This window comes from Notechis scutatus, chromosome 1, assembly GCF_049901735.1.
Source record: "Notechis scutatus isolate UNSWTSFEM ecotype Mainland chromosome 1, rNotScu1.2, whole genome shotgun sequence".
Lineage (NCBI taxonomy): Eukaryota > Metazoa > Chordata > Lepidosauria > Squamata > Elapidae > Notechis > Notechis scutatus.
Genome location: NC_142009.1, coordinates 300,750,351 through 300,756,525, shown reverse-complemented (window position 1 = coordinate 300,756,525; position 6,175 = coordinate 300,750,351). Strand labels below are relative to the sequence as shown.

General features: G+C 44.0%; 1 long non-coding RNA gene across 1 annotated transcript; it reads left to right on the top strand.

Annotated features, from left to right (window-relative positions):
• The first annotated feature begins 909 nt into the window (after positions 1-909).
• LOC148133456 (uncharacterized) lies at positions 910-4,383 on the top strand. Its single transcript, XR_015747398.1, has 3 exons — positions 910-996; positions 2,184-2,273; positions 3,568-4,383. It is a non-coding gene; the product is annotated as an uncharacterized LOC148133456 (long non-coding RNA).
• Positions 4,384-6,175: the final 1,792 nt, after the last annotated feature.

The following is a 6,175-nucleotide window of genomic DNA, read 5'->3' as shown; positions in this document are numbered from 1 at the left end:
GGCCTACAAAACTGAGGTGTGTACTTTTATAGGCAATTAATTTGAATCAGCAATTATTATTGCATTATATTCATTTTAATTTAATAAAAATTAAAAATTTAATGTTATGACTTGGTCCTAACCAGAGCCAGAACTACCTTGCTTTGCAAGAGTCTCTAAAATTAGTTTCAATGCACTTGGCGTTCCTAGCCAAAAAAGTAGAGAAACTGGGTGTACAGGATTTTTATGTCAGTTCATTTCCCTTTTCCAGTTAATCTTTATTTTGGGGGAGGGGGAGGGAATCTCATCATAAAGGCTTTGAGATAAAATGCAGTACCTGTGGTTCTAGCAAACTTCTATCCCCACTGAAAATGATTATCATAATATCATATTACTCTAGAAAGACTTTAGAAAGAATTCAGAGAAGAGCAACAAAGATGATTAAGGGCCTGGAGGCTACAACATATAAAGAACAGTTGCTAGAATTGGATATGTCTAGTTTGATGAAAAGAAGGACTAGGAGAGACATGATAGCAGTATTCCAATATCTCAGGGGCTGCCACAAAGAAGAGGGAGTCAAGCTATTCTCCAAAACGCATGAGGGCAGGACAAGAAGCAATGGGTAGAAACTAATCAAGGAGAGAAGCAAATTTGTCTGAAATAGCATAGGGTTTCCTGCCTAAGCAGGGTGTTGGACTAGACTAGAAGACCTCCAAAGTCCCTTCCAACTCTGATATTCTATTCTATATCAATTCACCCAATTGAATTCATAGCTTTTTTAGATGAGGAACCTTCTCCCTCCGTAGAATAAAACAATATAATCAATAAATAACGAAACCAAAGTCAATGTGGTCAGTAAATTAATAAACTTGCCCAGGTCAGCAAGTTTTATTTTCCCCATTTTTCAGTTTCCTTTTGAAAAGGCACATTTCAGAACTGAAATGGAGAAAAGAAAGACTCAACCGAGGCATTTCCAACATGAACTTCAGCCACAGAGGGAGCGACACGGATATCCAGGTAAACTGCTTCTCCTTTATATAGCAGTCGGCTAATTAGCACAGCGCCTGCGGTCTCACCAAAGGAGCTTTAGGCACATCCATTGATGTGCATAGACAAACAAGCACCTAGCTGTTTTGCGTGGAGGTTTTTTTTCCTCCTCAGCTCAACAATAGTTCCAAATGGTAAAGGGTTTTAGGAAAATAAAAATAGGGGGGTAAACCAAAACATTTGCAGGCCTTCCTTTAATTGTAATGTGTGATGCAAAAAATTCAGTCCTGGTTTTTTTTTTTAAATCATTGATACCTGTTGAATTTCTTTGTGACATTGTACATCAGGGTCCCAACCATCGGTCCAGGACGGGGGGAGGGAACAAGTCCTACGGGCGCTGGGCTGCTGGGCGCGCTCTGATGGAGGCCCGGTGGCTTTTCGGTGAGCTCACCGGAGCGTCAAAAAAGTGGCGGCCTGGCCCGTAGCCACTCCGGAAAGCCCCACCGCGGCAATGTTTTGATGAAAGTGCTTCGGTGAGGCTCAGGGGGCCTGGGTGTGGCGCGGCGCCCGCGTGCGGTGCGGCGGGCCGCTGTGCCGGGGGGGGGGGGGGCGGGGGTAAAAAGGTGGGGATCACTGGTATACATGACCGACCATCTCAATCCACTGGCCCATACCACTCATGCTGGCAAAGGAGGCATGCTGCGGATCCCATCAGCCTGAATATTCTGCCTGGTGGGATCCAGGAGAAGGGCCTTCTCTTCTGTTGCTCCTGCCTCTGGAAGAACTTACCCCCCTCCCCCCAATGTGAGGTTGGCCCAATCCTCCTATCTTTTTGTAAGGATCTAAAGATATGGCTGTGCCAGTCAGCTTTGGGGCCCAGTGGGAGATCAGTGCAATGTTGTGGTTGATTGAGTAATAACAGACCCCACTTTTCGCCCCTACTCTGCTCCCACCCTCCCACAAGTATCTTTGATTTTAATGTTTGGTTTTAACATTTTTGTTGTAACTAAGAGGTAACTGTAAGTCACCCAGAGTTAACCTATACGCGGCCAATCAATCAGTCAGTCAGTCAGCCAGCCAGCCAGCCACCAAGCAAGTAAGTAAACAGATAAATAAACAAACAAATAAATAAATAAATGCAGAAGACACATATTTTTTATTAGGAGAAACTGTGCAACTTACTTGGTAGAGACCTTCAAATTGTATCTCTTCTGCAGGATCACCACTGACCTGTGAGGCACCTTTGTGCAAAAGTTTTTTTGCTGTCAAAGTTTGAAGTCATGTCGTATGTCAGCTTCAGTTGCCAGGTGCTTCCTTCTCTTTTTACTTCTACATCTCCACGTGGACCTGGAGTTGAAAGTTGATGGGCTTCTTTCCCTGAGCTGGTGCCCTGCATTGCAGCACTGGGCTATTACTGTACCCGTTGTTTGGCGTGCACACCCATGTCATGATGCCATTTTACAGCGCACAACTTGCAAACGTATGCTTGCAGTGGCCCTACAGACGCCACTTCCAACTGGAGCATTCTCAATCTTGGTAGATGCGATGGAACATGAACCTGAGAAGGAATGGCGCGGGGTGGTGGTGGCTTGAGAATACCAAAGTTTCTCAGGAACAAGACAGTAGATGCCAAAGAGAAGTCCAGATTAAGAGACTGCCCAGTCCTGAGTTGGATGGAAGAGGGGGCAAGAAGTTCAGAATAGCCACACTCTAAACTCTCTTAGGATACAATTGTTTCATAATAAGTATAAGCGTCGGGATCGAGGGCATAAGGAAATAAAGTAAGCGGACAGGGCGTGGCGTGGTGGGGCCCCCGTTTTTTAGATTATAGATTTATATAGATTTATATAGCTTTATATAGATTATAGCTTTAGTTTGGCAAGATTTTATTCATTAGGTATAAGGAAATAAAGGATTGGACTATACTGGATTTCCCTATTGTATTTGAGTTTAGGTTTGGTCTATGACTTCTGCTGAACAGCTGAAAAACCAAGGACTGGACCTAGTGGATACGAGACCACTAGGAAATTATAGAGCAGTAGGCTAGACTTAGATCTCAAAAACAAAAAATTGCAGGTGTTTGGATGTATCCATTGTGTCACTGGGCATAGAGATCAACTCAAAAGAATCTTTAATTTAAAAAAAGGAAAAATATAATGAAAAAAATCATCAATAATTATACAGTAAAAGAAGCAAAAGCATTACAATGATTAAATTAAAAAGGAAGAAGAAGAAACCAATAAGAGAAAAGAAAAAGATCTGTACAATGTTAATATAAAATTTATTCAATCATTAAACCCACTGTTAAATCTAGACTATATAGAAACACATTGATCTTTTCATTTTTTTAAATATACAGACATTTCAAAAACGGATGATGCGTATCTTGAATATGTTCTTAAACATCAGCAGAATAAGGTTATTTTCTCATTTATATAAAATTGCTTTCTGTGCCAAACCTCAGACTCAAGAAGGAGACTGTATTGTTAGGGGTCCTCAGAGACTCCACTTACACACACATTTTTTCACAACTTGTATCCAATGCAAAATGTCTGTCAATAATGAATTGACATTAATGAATTTAAAAAAAAAATATTGCAGACTACAGGAACCAGGAGCACCATTCAAGTGACCCTGAGGACACAGATAAACCTCCAAGTACTTCAACAATCCTCTAAAAGGATGCAAATGACCAGCTGTCCGCAAGGAAGTATAAATCCTTCCATTCCCCACTATCCTGTCAGAGCTGAAGAAGCTTCTTGGATGAGAAGCGAAACCTCTTCAAAGAAGAAACAAGGAAGTCCAGTTGCTGCCTGAAAAAGCACCTTTGGAATAATGAATTAGAAATGAATAGTGTTTAGCATGTTACATTTTTTTTAATTTTGTGAAATAGACATTATTTTTCTAAGCTATGCACATTCGTAGAAATCATAGTCCAAAAGTCATAGTGCAATGTTTTGTCTCCATCTTATTTTTTTATGTATCTGCCTCAGCAAACAATATGTCCAGTTGTCCTAAGAGATATGGTCAAGAGGGGCCTCCAGCCTCCACATGTCATTCTTTTCACCAGCTGTTATGGGACAGTCACTGCATGGGTCATATCCAAAAAAAAACACCAATGAACTCACTCACTCAGTCCACTTAGTATTTGTGGCTTAATAATGTGTTGCTATTTTGTGGGTTGATCTCCATTATCTTTGGTTCTAGCAATGAATGTAAAGTTCTTTAAAAGGCTTGCATGGGTTTCAGACTTCAAGCTTTGATATGCTTCATCACCTTTTCACCTTTTAAAATGCTAATAATGAAGCCTAAAATTTGACACAATACTATTAATTAATATCTGCCACTCTTCCAGAAACATGTTAGCAATTATCTTGCAAAATGTGTCACACACTTCCTGAATTGTAATTTTATTTTAATAACTGTTATGTTGGTGGATCGGTCCCAAGGAGAGACGCGAGACCAGTGACTTTCTGGGTTGTACGTGGGGTGCAGCCTGTCCAGTGGGGGCCTTAATTTCCTCCCCATTAATAGTTCTGCCGGGCTTTTGTTGGTTGTCGTGTTTGGAGTTATGTGTTGTATGAATAGCATTTTATTAATTTTTTCTTGTATTTCCCCGGTTTCGATTTTTTGGATTGTTTTCTTTGTAAACTGGACCATTCGTTCCACCCTGCCATTCGCTGCCGGATGTGCTGGCGCTGTCAGTGCATGCCGTATTCCCCGTTCCGCTAGGAATTTTTCGAATTCCAGCGCGGTAAACTGGGGCCCGTTATCTGATACAATTACATCTGGGAGGCCGTGGGTTGAGAATGGTCTGTTGGGTTCTTTGATGACGGCCTCTGTGGTGGTAGTTCTCATGTTGCTTACCTCCAACCAGTTGGAGTAAGCGTCTACCGTTATGAGGAAGGTGTGTCCCTTTGTGGGTCCGGTGAAGTCTATGTGAATCCTGGACCACGGCCCTCTGGGGGTTTCCCATTCCAGGATTGGGGAGGCGGGAGGGCTTGGCCTGGATTCTTGGCATTGCCTGCATGTTGCCACCCAAGCTTCGATTTGCTTGTCCATCCCTGGCCACCAGGTGTAACTCCTGGCCAGGGCTTTAGTCTTAACAATGCCCGGGTGCCCCTCATGCAACAATTCCAAGACTCTTTTCTGTAATTTTTCCGGGACAACAACCCTGTCCCCCCACAGTAAACAACCCTTTTGAGTGAAAAGTTCTGTTTGTCGGTTTCGAAAGGTCCTGAATTGTTCGTCGTCGTCTTTTTCCGGCCACCCCTTCTCTACCCAATTTAAGACCCACGCCAGACGTTTGTCTTTATTGGTTTCGTGGGCAATGTCTGACATGGTCACGGGGAGCTTGGGTAAAGTCTCTGTGCTCAGGGTGGACGTTGTGGGTGCTGGGTCGGAGTCCAGGTCGGGCAAAGGCGTGCGGCTCAGGGCGTCTGCGTGTAATATTGTCTTACCGGGTCGGTGGGTTAGCCGGTAACTGTAGGCGGCAAGGAATTCGGACCACCTTGTCATTCTCGGGGATAGAATGTTCGGGGTGGCCTTGTTCCCTGCCAGAATCCCTAACAGCGGCTTGTGGTCAGTGATGATGGTGAAGGTTCTGCCGTAGAGGTACTCGTGGAACCTCTTTATGGCGGCGATGATTGCCAGGGCCTCCTTGTCCAGCTGGCTGTAATTTCTTTCCGGTTTTGAGAGGGTCCTTGAAAAGAAAGCGATGGGTGCCTCTTTTCCATCCGGAAGAGCATGGCTGAGGATGGCCCCGACGCCAAAGGGTGATGCGTTGCAAGTGACCGCTAGTGGTAGGGTCTCGCTGTACTGGATGAGGACAGCGTCCGATGTGAGCAGGTCTTTAGTCCGGTTGAATGCGTTTTCCTCGCGCCTTCCCCAGTTCCAGGTGGCTGTTTTGTCCAGCAGCCTATGCAACGGTTCCACCGCGGTCGCCTTTTGGGGCAGGAAAACATTATAGAAGTTAATCAGTCCAAGACACGCCTGCAGTTCGGTTTTATTTCTTGGTCTAGGGGCTTTCTTGATGGCCCTGATTTTTTTTCCGTTGGGTGGATTCCGTGCTGGTCTAGGAGGTACCCCAGGAATTCGACTTTCTCGGTGCACAGCTGGCATTTTTCTTTTTTGACTTTCAGCCCCGAGTCTTTGAATTTTTGTAGCACCTCCCTTAGACAGCTTTCTAATTGTTTCTGGTTGGTCGCTG